The sequence below is a fragment of the Hevea brasiliensis genome, chromosome 1, assembly GCF_030052815.1.
Source record: "Hevea brasiliensis isolate MT/VB/25A 57/8 chromosome 1, ASM3005281v1, whole genome shotgun sequence".
Lineage (NCBI taxonomy): Eukaryota > Viridiplantae > Streptophyta > Magnoliopsida > Malpighiales > Euphorbiaceae > Hevea > Hevea brasiliensis.
The window spans coordinates 109,400,334-109,413,760 of record NC_079493.1 but is presented as its reverse complement, the minus strand read 5'-3'; positions in this window follow the sequence as shown (position 1 = coordinate 109,413,760).

Sequence of the window (13,427 nt, the reverse complement as noted above, 5' to 3'; positions counted from 1 at the left end):
TTAGTTTCAGCTTTTCTGAAACGAATTTCTGTTTCCAATCGATTTCTAAATTATGAAAAAAATAGAACACCTTTTAAAACCGAAATGCATTCGATTTTTAAATAGAAATAAAAATTCCGTTTCAGATCGGTTTCTAAATTCTGAAACCAATCGTTATGCTATTGGATTAGAAACATAATTTCCGTTTCAAATTACTAGTAGAAAATTTTTATTTTTTTATTTAATATATTATTTCCTGCATTGAAGCATATAATATAATATTAATTTTAAATGCTCAATATCATAATATTTACAATATCAAGCTATCAAATATCAGTCAATATTATATATAAATATGACAGTGAAGGGTTATGACCATAATGTACTGTATGGAAAAATAAAATATCATAATAATAAAAAAAACAAGCTACTTGTCATCAACAAGATTATCACTCATCACCACTATCGACCTCTCTACCATCATCCTGATGAGTCGCATCTGGAGTTTGACCTGTAAACTGCATACCCTGCATCATTTGCGCCATTATGTTTTGCATCATTTGTTGCATGCGCTCCTCTAATGTCTGCTCAAGTTGTTGGTATCTCTCCTCCAGCATCAGCTCGCGTTATCGGTCTCTCTTCTCCATTGCAGACAAACTGTCCTTGAGCATTGCAACAGTTTGATGCAATTGTTGAATCTCTTCCTCCATTGCCTCTGACTGAGTGTGATAGGATGCAGTAGAAGATAATCCATGTGATAAGCTAGGGTAGAAAATTGATGCTTGGGATCCAATGCCATAAACCCTATTCTTCTCCCCCCCCCCCCCCCCCAACTTGATAATATAGTGTGACCTCATCTATAGTAGGAGGGTCATTGCACCCCTCTTATGGTTGAGACGACTGCTCCTTAAGCGCCAAAAATGCATCCTGCATAAGTCAATACACATATTTTAAATTCATTTTTCTTGGCAATTGAATAAACAAACTCACTTATTCATTTTTTTTTTTGTACAATTGAAAGACATAAAATACTTGTTCACTTACCTTAATTGATTGCACTCGTGCATCAACCATATCAGAGGTGCCCTTCCAAGTGTGGGTCTTGTGGAAAAGTTCATAAGGAAAAGGCCTTCGACCAAGCTAGGCTTCCTGAAAAGATAAAATAATTTTAGTGATGTTTATAATAATGTTCGATTATTTGCTACTAATATGTAGACAGACAATAACAAAGTCAGTAAATATGAAATTATTACCATTCTACAGTAAATATGAAATCATTACCATTCTATCTGTGTGAGTAGCATGTGAAACTGAACCCCCTGTGTGTTTAGAGATGCCTGCCCCAACTCCCCCTATCTCACTACAACGATTAACAGTGAACTGATGGCTCCTGGCTTTAAACTTTAGGCTACTCCATGACTCCTTCCATTTTTGCATTGTACTATTAGGCACGATGACCTTGGATTTTCCTTTCCTGACATTGCACATTAGCATCTTATAGCGCTCTGCAGCCTTAAGCCTCCAAGCTTCCTTTACGAGTATAGTAACCTCTTGCCAATCAAAGTATTTCTGTTGTAAAATAAATAAAAATTAAGACAGTTGTATTTGTATGATAATATTTTTTAAAAAAATTGACAGAATTTCCTCTTAATTTTGGACAATCCAGCCTAGTTATTAAGCATTAATTGCACCTGTTAAAAACACTTTAAATATTCTCAACAACAAACAACATCCACCCAACTACAACAACTCACAATAATATATATTTTTAACATCCTTAACACACAAGCTGTACATAGAACATTTAAGAATTAATATACTTCAATTGTGTTCTTTTACATTAATTCACAAATTGTCATCATTTAAACGAAATTTATTCGCAACATTCTTTTTTGAGGTTTCATAAACTATACAAATTAGTTATCTGATAGCTAATTATATTTAAATATTTATTTTATTACTTGAAATTCATCTCAATAAAACTCTTTTGTCTCAGGCGTGACAGTTTTCTAACAATGCCCCTCTGGGTCCATCCTCTCCTTGAAGATATTCTTCATCTTCTTAGCACGTTCCTCGGATGGATGTAACCTGTACACAAGAAAGACAACAAACTTATTAATTTTATGCAAATGTAGAAACATAGTACTTCAATTGCCAATGATATGTAATACTAAATCATAGATAAAATTAATTAATTTTTAATACTTACGTGTCATTAATGAGCTTTATTCGTTTCTTTCTTCCAAATGTAGTGAGTGATAGGTCATCCATGGATGATATTGGTACTACCCCAACTGAATGACCTTCATGACTAGAGGTCGATCCAATTGCAGGCTCAAAAGATGGGGTAATAGGTGGTGGCGGTGGATGTGGAGGTGTAGCTCGATGCTATGTTGAAGCGGTAGACCCCTCCAGATCTGGTGTCGACCTCCTAATGGATGTTGAAGGAACCTAAGGCTGACCTTGTGCATATTGGTCTAGTTGATCATTGGGCTCATCCCGCATAGGTAACTGCCTTGACTGTGAACTACCCAACAAACCTCCCCTGCGACCGTTGCCTCGCATCCTGCATAAACAATTGTATTAATTAGTTAGCTTTATTCAACTTATGATACATAATATAGATGAAATTTTCCAATAGTTAAAATTTATACTTCAGGTTTAGAAATATAAATTCATTAAGAGAAATACCTAAATCTAATTAGTATCACTATCATATACATCATCATATTCCTCATCACTTTCTGAGTCCAATTCAATTGTTAAAAACACTTCATATATTCTCAACAATAAACAACATCCACCCCAACTACAACAACTCACAACAATATATATTTTCAACATCCTCAACACACAAGCTGTAGATAGAACATTTAAGCATTAATATACTTCAATTGTGTTCTTTTATATTAATTCACAAATTATCATCACTTAAACGATATTTGTTCGTAACATTCTTTTTTGAGGTTTCATAAACTATGCAAATTAGTTATCTGATAGCTAATTATATTTAAATATTTATTTTATTACTTGAAATTCATCTTAGTAAAACTCTTTTGTCTCAGGCATGACAGTTTTCCAACAGTGCCCCTTTGGGTCCATCCTCTCCTTGAAGATATTCTTCATCTTCTTAGCACGTTCCTCAGATGGATGTAACCTGTACACAAGAAAGACAATAAACTTATTGATTTTGTGCAAATGTAGAAACATGGTACTTCAATTGCCAATGATATGTAATACTAAATCATAGATAAAGTTAATTAATTTTTAATACTTACATGTCATTAATGAGCTTTATTCATTTCTTTCTTCCAAATGTGGTGAGTGATAGGCCATCCATGGATGATATCGGTACTACCCCAACTGAATGACCTTCATGACTAGAGGTCAATCCAATTGCAGGCTCAAAAGATGGGGTAATAGGTGGTGGCAGTGGAGGTGGAGGTGTAGCTCGATGCTATGTTGAAGTGGTAGACCCCTCCAAATATGGTGTCAACCTCCTAGTGGATGGTGAAGGAACCTGAGGCTGACCTTGTGCAGATTGGTCTAGTTGATCATTGGGCTCATCCCGCACAGGTAACTGCCTTGACTGTGAACGACCCAACAAACCTCCCCTGCGACCGTTGCCTCGCATCCTGCATAAACAATTATATTAATTGGTTAGCTTTGTTCAACTTATGATACATAATACAGATGAAATTTTCCAATAGTTAAAATTTATACTTCAGGTTTAGAAATATAAATTCATTAAGAGAAATACCTAAATCTAATTAGTATCACTATCATATACATCATCATATTCCTCATCACTTTTTGAGTCCAATTCAAGCTCTTCTTAATTTTCAACATCCTCTTCATCAATTTCAAATAGTACACCGCTTTGATCATTCAAATATTATTGTTGATCATCATCATTGTCAATTTGAATCAAAAGGACTTCCATTTCATCTTATTGAAATGGTTCTTCTAGTGTAGGGGGGGGGGGGGGGGGTGTTGTCACATTCACTTGCTCAGGAAGATCAATAACATATCTCGCTTTGATTTTGAACACGGCCCACCAATCATCCTTATCACGCTTTAAGCTTGGATATATGGAATAATTCACCTGAGCAGCTTGGATAGCGAGAACAAATGGTTCATACCTATTGAAGGATCGTTTATGATTAATATCCACAAGTTTATATTTTGGATGAATCTTTGTTCCCACATTTGGTGTTGGATCAAACCAATCACATTTAAACAATACAGTTCTTTTGATTGGTAATCCAGGGTACTCCAATTGTAGCACTTCAATTAATTATCCATAGTAGTCACTTTCATTAGTACAATAATTAGTCCCCTTGATACATACCCCACCGTTCATCGTTGCGCTATGCGAACCATGACTTTTGGTGTGAAATTTATAACCACTAACTACATAACCATTGTAGGACATAACACTTCTTAATGGACCATTTGATAGATCCTTTAAGAACTGGCTTGATATATTGTTGGAGGGATTGTGAACATATTTATTGAACCACTTATCAAATTCATGCTCTAGTTTCTCATCAACTTATTTATCATTGATATTTGGATTGGCCGTGTGCAACTCATTAACAAAAATGTTGCACACAATGAAAGTAATCAATTACATGTTTGGAATCAATAATGGCATTGCAACAATTATAATATGAATATTAGAAAAACTTACTCAATGTACGGTTTTACTTCTATGCAATTCAACAAGATGTACATTTGTGCTGCTTCAAATTCTTATTCTGTGAGATATCTAACCTTTCCTTTTCCCAGTGGCCTACCGGAATGAGTGAAAATTGAAAGATTCCCTGGATGTTCATCCATATGTTCGACTGTATCATCATTGCGTGGAACCTTTTGATGCCTTGTGTTGACATGGGGTTCAAAATAATGAGCGCAGAATGACAATGCTTCTTCAACTAAGTATGCATTGCATATGGAACCTTTCACTTTGGCTTTATTTTTCACATTATTTTTTAACTTCCTAAGGTACCTGTACCATTTACTATTTAGTCACAACAAGGTTTTTATTTCTCCATGTAATGATAGTATACAACAATACATTAAACTAGTTACCTCTCAAATGGATACATCCACCGATATTGCACTGAACTAGCAATCCATGCTTCATAAGCCAAATGCACTGGGAGATGTTCCATGGAGTCAAAGAAACTTGGAGGGAATATACGCTCTAGTTTACATAATATTATAGGAATCTCTTCATTGAGCTGTAACATGTCTTCTTCTCTGAGTGTTGTTGAAGTTAACTCTCTAAAAAAATTGCTCAATGCTTGCCACACATTTTTTGGAAGCAATTCCCTAAATGCTATTGGGAGTAATCTCTGCATAAAAACATAACAATCATGGCTTTTCATCCCAAACAACTTTAGTTTTCACATGTCTATACACCTACCAATGTTTGACACATAACAATCTGGGAATCTAAGATTTTTAAGCCATTCACACAACACTGCTTTTGATTGTTTGTCTAATGTGTAACATGCTTTAGGATACTTTCCTGTTGCCATATCCATCTCTAACTCAGGTCGGTGACAATACTCTTTTAAATCTTCCCTTGATTTTGCATTGTCCTTCGTCTTCCCTTCAACATTCATCACAGTATTAAAAATATTTTCAAATACATTTTTCTCTATATGCATGACATCCAGGTTGTGGCAAAGCAAATTGGTACTCCAATATGGCAAATCCCAAAAAATGATCTGTTTCTTCCAACCCATATTTTTTGCTTTGCGACTGTTATTCTCATCTGCACCCATATCTGTGACACACATTAATCCTAGATGTTCTATTTGTTCTAAAATGTCCTCACTAGATAGAATGGGGGGAGCACTTTTTGTAATTGTCTTGTTCTTTCTAAAAGCAATTTTGTTCTATCTGAAAGGATGGTTAGCTGGTAAGAATTTACGATGATTGTCAAACCATGATTGTTTACCACCCTTTGTCAATGTGAATGCATCTAAATCTTCCGTGCAATATGGACAAGCAGTCTTGCCGGCTGTGCTCCAACCAGACAACATTGAATATGCAGGAAAATCACTTATTGTCCATAATAACGCAACCCTTATATTAAAATTATTCTTCTTTGATGCATCATATATCTCAACTCCAACTTCCCACAACTGTTTCAACTCTGCAATAAGGGGCTATAAGTGCACATCCAATTTCTCTTTTGGGTTTCTCAAACTAGGAACTATTACTGTTTGTGACACCCCTCACCCGTCTACAGTGTAGCCGAGCAATGTATGTCACACTCGGTTCCAGAGCATCCTATCTTATCTTACTTTATTCCTTTAATAATTTTTAACGCGTTATATTTTGAAATACATTATATTTTAAGGAGAAACTGACAGAGTTTCCCTTATTTTATTACCGTTTGCCGTGTCTCGCTATTTACCTGTTTAAAAATTTCATATAAATTTTCAATAAAATAATACATAATCTCATCATCATCATCCCTCATGCAATTCTTGCAACTAACATTCATACGTATCCATTCATGCTCAATTCATATATCAAAAATTTCAAATTTTATTAATTTACATGATTTACAAACTAATTACATAAATTCATAATTTACAAGATATACAAATTAATTATAATTTCATAATTTATATGACAACATACAATTCATAATTTACATTACAACATAATAACTAATTATAATATACAAAATACATAATATGACCTATATGGGCCCTATCTACATGCATTACTGAGGAGGAGACAACCTTGGATACTTTACAGATTCAGACTCTAAAATCTCAGTCTAATGTTCACTGGGCTTTATCTTCAGTTCCTGCACGAGAAAACAATCTATCTCGCTAAGCATTTAACAAAGAAATAATATACAAATAAAGATAGAAATAAAGCATGATTTGGGTAATCAAGAATTAATTTAATCTCGTATAAAATTTTTAATATTAACTATCTTTTATCCTAATTTGTTTATTCCTCATTGGAGGTGCTTAGTTTATAAATTTACAATAGTAATATACAATATAAAAATAATTTAAAATGTTAAATTTATGCTTATATTATTATGTAAGACACATTTGCAATGTTTATTTATGTTATAATTTCTTTGCTAATCTTTGTATCACTTTCTCAATACTTTCTAGGTTGTTTTAGATCATTTCATAATAATTAAAATTCTTAGAGTTATTTCATAATAGATAAATTTTAATATTAATCTAGTTCATTTCAGGTCTTTTAAATAAATAATTTCTTATAGCTAATCTAATTTATTTCAGGTCTTTCTAACTCGTTTATTTAATTTCTAATATTCTTAATTTATTTCACTGCCCAAGTAACCTATGACAGACTTACTAAACTGGATAAGCGGGTCCTTGGCACTGGACACCGTGGTGTCTCGGGCCGTCATAACATGGGACGTAAAATACAGAACGTCAACCACGTATGCAATCAATATGGCTAAAAAGCCATAGTAACGAATAATCGGGCATACAAGCCATAAATGCAGGCATAAAGCCATAAATACAAGCATAAAGCCTTACACAGTACTGCTCAAACAATCCCCTATTGGCATGCCAATCTATCCAATCTGACACACGTGTCTAGGCAATACATGGGCACAATAGTACCATTAAGTCTTTTTATATTTCATTATAAGTTCTATTTATATTTTACAGTATTTTAGTTCTAGTTATGATGAAAGCAAAATTTTTCAAATCACATTTCTACATAATTTATACATTCATTTTATTATCCATATTGATCACAATTCATATCAATTGTTTTCATGTACCATTGTAATCAAACATTCTTCTTTTCTTTCATGATGAGAAAAAGTGTTTATAATTCACATTGTTCCCTCTCATGTGCCATTTATTATGCAAGGTATTATTATTCTATTTACAATGGAGACATAAGTCCTAATGACTTACCTCATTTAATACAATTAGCAATCCATTTATGTAAATCACATTTTTATATTTCAAGTTATATTACTAAGGTATTATGTGTTCTATTTGTGATGGGAATATAAGTCCCATCTACCTATCCACATGATCTAGGTGTAAGTCATTTAGGTTTTGGTTCTTTGGGTTTGATGTCACTATGGTTACTATTCACATTACTATTCATGCAAATGTTGACTATTTCATAGATAATAGGAATATAAATTCTAAACACATGATCCTACCACATTTTGGGTTCTAAATTTGTTGGCATTAGTTGCCAATTACAATTCAAAACTTCCTAGAAGTATTTCCAAAATTTCAGATTTTATCTCATAAGTTTACTGTTCCATTTGACTAATTTACAGTGGGATTTTGGCTAACTTTTCTTCATCAAAATTGTTCCTTAATGTCTTTACTTTATTTCTCTTTTTAAATCACTCCATTTGAAGTTTTGTAGCTAAAGTTATGGCATTTTTACCATAACTGGCCGAATTGGTTCATGTCCAGAATTTCTGGGCAATTTTGGTTCTGGCAGTTTTGATGAGCTAAATTTGGTTAGCAATTTGAATAGGTTATGGTTAGAACTGGGCTCTAAGTTCTTCATAGGAAATGTTCTCCTATGTCTAAGCTTTCCAATGGTTCAAAAATCAGGTCATTCTAACCTTCCTAGAGTGAGTTATGGCCATTTGAATATTTACTGTTCATATAGTCATTTTTCCAAGTCCAGATTTTGGTTACCGAGATTCAAGCCAATTTTTGATCATTTTAGGTTCAGTTTCTAGGCAGAGTCTCTACACAAAAAATGTAGTAAATTGTCTTAGGTTTCATCTCCAATTGGCCTCACACCAATTGGAATAACACAACTCTACTTATGGCCTAAAAACCACACTAGACTCAAGGTCTAGAAAATCCTATATAAACACAACACTCCCAATACCACCATTTCACACTACTACCAACCTCAAATCACATTCCATGCACTTCAAATAGTCCATAATTGATCTCAACAACATCATTTTATCAACATATCATCAAATTCCCAATTTTCATACTAAACCCTAACTTATAAGTTTTGTAAATCACATGTAACACATATAAATCATCATCTAACTTAACATACACATCAATTAACATTAATATACAAGTTTAATTGTAATTAAACCATCAAAACCCTAACCCTCTCATGGCTACCGAAAATGGATCTTTCAATTACTCATCAACTTCTTTCAATTTCATAAGAATCCAACTTAATTCACTACACTAACAAGGATTAAAGAAAGAAAAGAACTTGATTATAGCACTAACCTTTTGTGACAAATTTTCTTCTTACTAAATCTTAAATTTTTCTCCTTCTTTCTGGTACTAATCTCTTAAGCTAAGTCTAAAATCAAGTTTTTGTTTTGAGGGCTAGAATTTTTATGGTGGGAATTGAAGAGAATCAAGCTTGAAATGAAGAAGAAAATGGTGGAAGGGCAATGGGTATGGTTCAGCCAACATATGGGAAAGGAAGAAGATGAGTTACTTTTAGTCAAATTTGTATCTTTTAGCTTTCTTTTATCTCTTCTAATTATGCTTGTCTAATTATAATTGGCTAGGAATTTTTAATTACATCATTTATTATGTCATAATTAGATTTAATTTTTCATTTGATTTTCTTTTCTTTTCTTCTTGCTTTTAGCATTTTTAATTAATTTTTTTTAGCATTATTTATTCATATTTTAGGACATAGATCTCACTTACTTAAATGGACAAGTTGATCAAAAATCATCTCTGAAGGTGAAATGACCAAAATGCCCTTCGTTTTGCTTAATGAGCTAAAATTGTCTGTACCGATTTACAAAATTTTCTTAGCATTCTATTGTCATCTAAGTCTCAATAATTCTTCACTGGAGTCCCAAAAATTATTTCACAAGGTTTCCCACGGGTCTAGGGTTGCTAACTGTCTTCACAGTCGCTTCCCGTTAGGTCACCCATCGCCGTAAGTCCAGCTCGTTTAATTTCTTTGCATTTCATTTCCTAAATTTTTCTTTAATTTTTCTTGTCATTATTTGAGTTATTTATGACTCCTCACTCTAATTTAAATATAGTTCTAGATATTCTGGCTGTCCGGACAGATATTGATCATCGGAATCGTAAAACGTACGGACTATCTAAAGTGAGGATGTCACACCGTTAGGAACATATAGTCATCCTTCATACATAACCAAGGAGGCAAATTGTAAGAAGTGACAATGACTGGCCAAGATGAATATCGTTGTCCAGACTGACCAAACGGTTGAAACCCATTGGTGCATAGTCCTAGTCTTACACTTCAAACCTCAGCAGCAAATGAAGGATGTGTCTTATTAAAATGCTTCCATGCAATTGCATCTGAACAATGATGCATTACCCTATCTTCAGGCTCATGCTCAGCATACCATCTCATTTTTTTTGCTGTTCCATTTGAAGCGTATAATCTTTGCAATCTTTGTGTGAGGGGAAAGTAGTACATTTTCTTATGTGGGACATTAGTTTTAAAATTAAAAGAGCCTCGACTATGTCGTTTGAATCGTGGATAGCCACAAAATTTGCAATTCGTTAACTCACTTTCTTCAGCCCAATATAACATACATACCAATATAAGAGAATGAAAATTGCTAAGAACCCTCAAGAAAGATTCTAAAGTCCAACCCTTTACCAACACGGTAATGTCAGATAGCACCTGCAAAGAATGGGCATTGAAATTAGACAAGACTGAAAGAAGAAATTAAAGAAGAAATGAATAATTACTACTTAAAGAAGCAAAATTATGAGCGATCATAAGAAGAATTAACACTTGAAAAGAATATTATAATGGTAAACAAAGAGGCATACCAGGAATTAAAAAAAAAAAAGAAAGCAAGAAAAAAAATGAGATAGTACACCTCCTGACAGTCTTTAATTCAAATTTTTTGAGACAAAATGAGAATTAAAAAAAAAAACTAATTATCTAAGAATGAGAGTAATTTAGTGGAGAGGATAATTACCGAAAAGAGACTGAGATTGAGAAGTCTTGGCATGCCAAAAACCCTTTGAAATTCAATAAACAGTGCTCATAGCTTATGCAGGCTGGGTCTCTTTCCTTCATAGCTCTCAAATCTTCCTTCACTGCACTGGTGATGTCTTGACTCTCTTCAAGACCATAAAAACATTATCGGAGAAACTCCTTTGCAATTGAGAGCGACCGAGAGTGTGCTTTTTTTTCTCCTTCACGAATGAGATAGAGAGGGAGAGAGTCGGAGTGAGAGATGGTAGGTGAGAAAGTAAGAAATCGTTCAATTTAGGGCAAATCCAACAGCCCCTTAAAAAAAATATATTAAAAAAAAATCTGAAAATATTTGTTTTATTTTAATTAATTTTGATTTAATTCACAGAAAATATTTTAATATTTCTTTTATCTTTAACGTTTAGGGTAAAGAAATTAATCAATGAAAATGTTTTTATGATTAAATGAAAAATAAAATTATTTTTAAAGAAATACATTAATTGAAATTAAAATAAATTAATTTCTAAATATAATTAGATACACATTAATTTTTAAAACAGCATTAAATTGGTTTCTAACTATAACTAAATGAAATAGAAACTAATAAAACTCAATTTCTAATTTCCCTTTAAAATTTAATAGATAAAATAGTAATTTATTAATTTTCAAAATAAAATCAATTGGTTTCAAAATATAATAAAGAGAATTATAAATCGATCAAAATCAGTTTCTAATTGGAATTTATAATTCATAAAACATTTAATCAAATTAAGTTTGAAACCGAAAGTAATCGGTTTTTAAATAAAATTACATAACACTTTAATTTTTGAAACCGAAAGCAATCGGTTTCTAATATAAATAATGAAATTAAAAACCGATACAAATCGGTTCCTAATTTAATATTTTAAAACTGATATAAATCGGTTTCTAAATATAAACAAGGGAAATAGAAACCGATTGAAATCGGTTTCTATTTTGACTGTAAAATTTCTTAAATAAAATAGAAATTATTTTAATTTTGAAACAGATATATATCTGTTTCTAAATATAAATAGAAAATACATTTATTTTAAAATAGAAAACAATCGGTTTCTAAATTAAGCTAATGAATATTAAAAACCGATGCGAATCAGTTTCTAATATGACAAAGGGAAATAGAAACCGATAATAATCGGTTTCTAATAGTTTAGATAATTTTAAAACCGAAAACTATCAGTTTCTAAATGTCAATAAAGCAATTAGAAACTGACATATATCGGTTTCTATTTTGACTTTAAATTTAACAAATAAAATAGAAATTATATTAACCGATACAAATCTAAAGATAAATAGAAAATACATTTTTTTTGAAACTAAAAAATATTGGTTTTTGAAGTAAACTAAATGGAATTAGAAACCAACGAGAATCGGTTTCTAATATGACAAAGGGAAATAGAAACTGACAGTAATCGGTTTCTAAGTTTAGATTAATTTTGAAACTAAAATACATCTGTTTCTAAATGTAAGAAGAAATTAGAAACCAATAGCTATCGGTTTCTATTTTGACTTTAAAATTTAATAAACAAAATAAAAATAATATTAACTTTGAAACTGATATAAATCAGTTTCTAAATATAAATAGAAAATATTTTTATTGTAAAACCGAAAATAATCGATTTCTAAATTAACCAACAAGGAATTAGAAACCAATTAGATTCAGTTTCTAATATGAGTTAAATAAAATATAACTAGTTTTGGGTCTTTAAATTAGAAACAGAATAAAATTCAGTTTCAAAAGTCGGCACTCGATTTCTAAATCGATGCTGAATTTGCCACTAAATTTTGACTCGTAACTTAGAAACCGATGTTTTTCCATTTCAAAATTCAGTATCAAATCGATTTCAAATCGGTTTCTGAAATATTTAACCTATTCTACTCAATGTCCATTTCAAAAGCCGTTTTAAATTACAAAGCGATGTGATTCCGTTTCTAAATTCAGTTTTTGTTTCGACATTTTCTTGTAGTGAATCTCACAATCAATTTTTTTTTCTTTACTTTTATTTTGTTTGACTTTGTTCAATTCTTTGTAATTTTTTTTATAGATTGTGATTCAAAAAGATAAATAAAAGATAATTTTTAACTTTTAAGTTGTGGTTTTTAAAGGTATAAGGATAACAAAACTTGAAATTTTTTATTTAAATCAAAATTTAAGAATGGAAGAGGGGCAAATATTAAATTTTATTGACAAATTTTCTAAATATAATACTTTTAGAAGTGGTAAGTTTTTTTAAGTACCCCCTTTCCATGAAGGCTAGCTTTATCCCTACACATGCAAGAAGTCCATAGATCAGTCATCGGCCTTGGCAGGTGTGGTTGAGTTATTATTTTAGAGAGACTAGTTTTTTTCAAAATATGCATGGTATGCATGCATAAGTAATTTAATTTTTTTATATAATTTTTTTTATTAAATTTTTATATAATATAATGATTATTATTATGATAATATA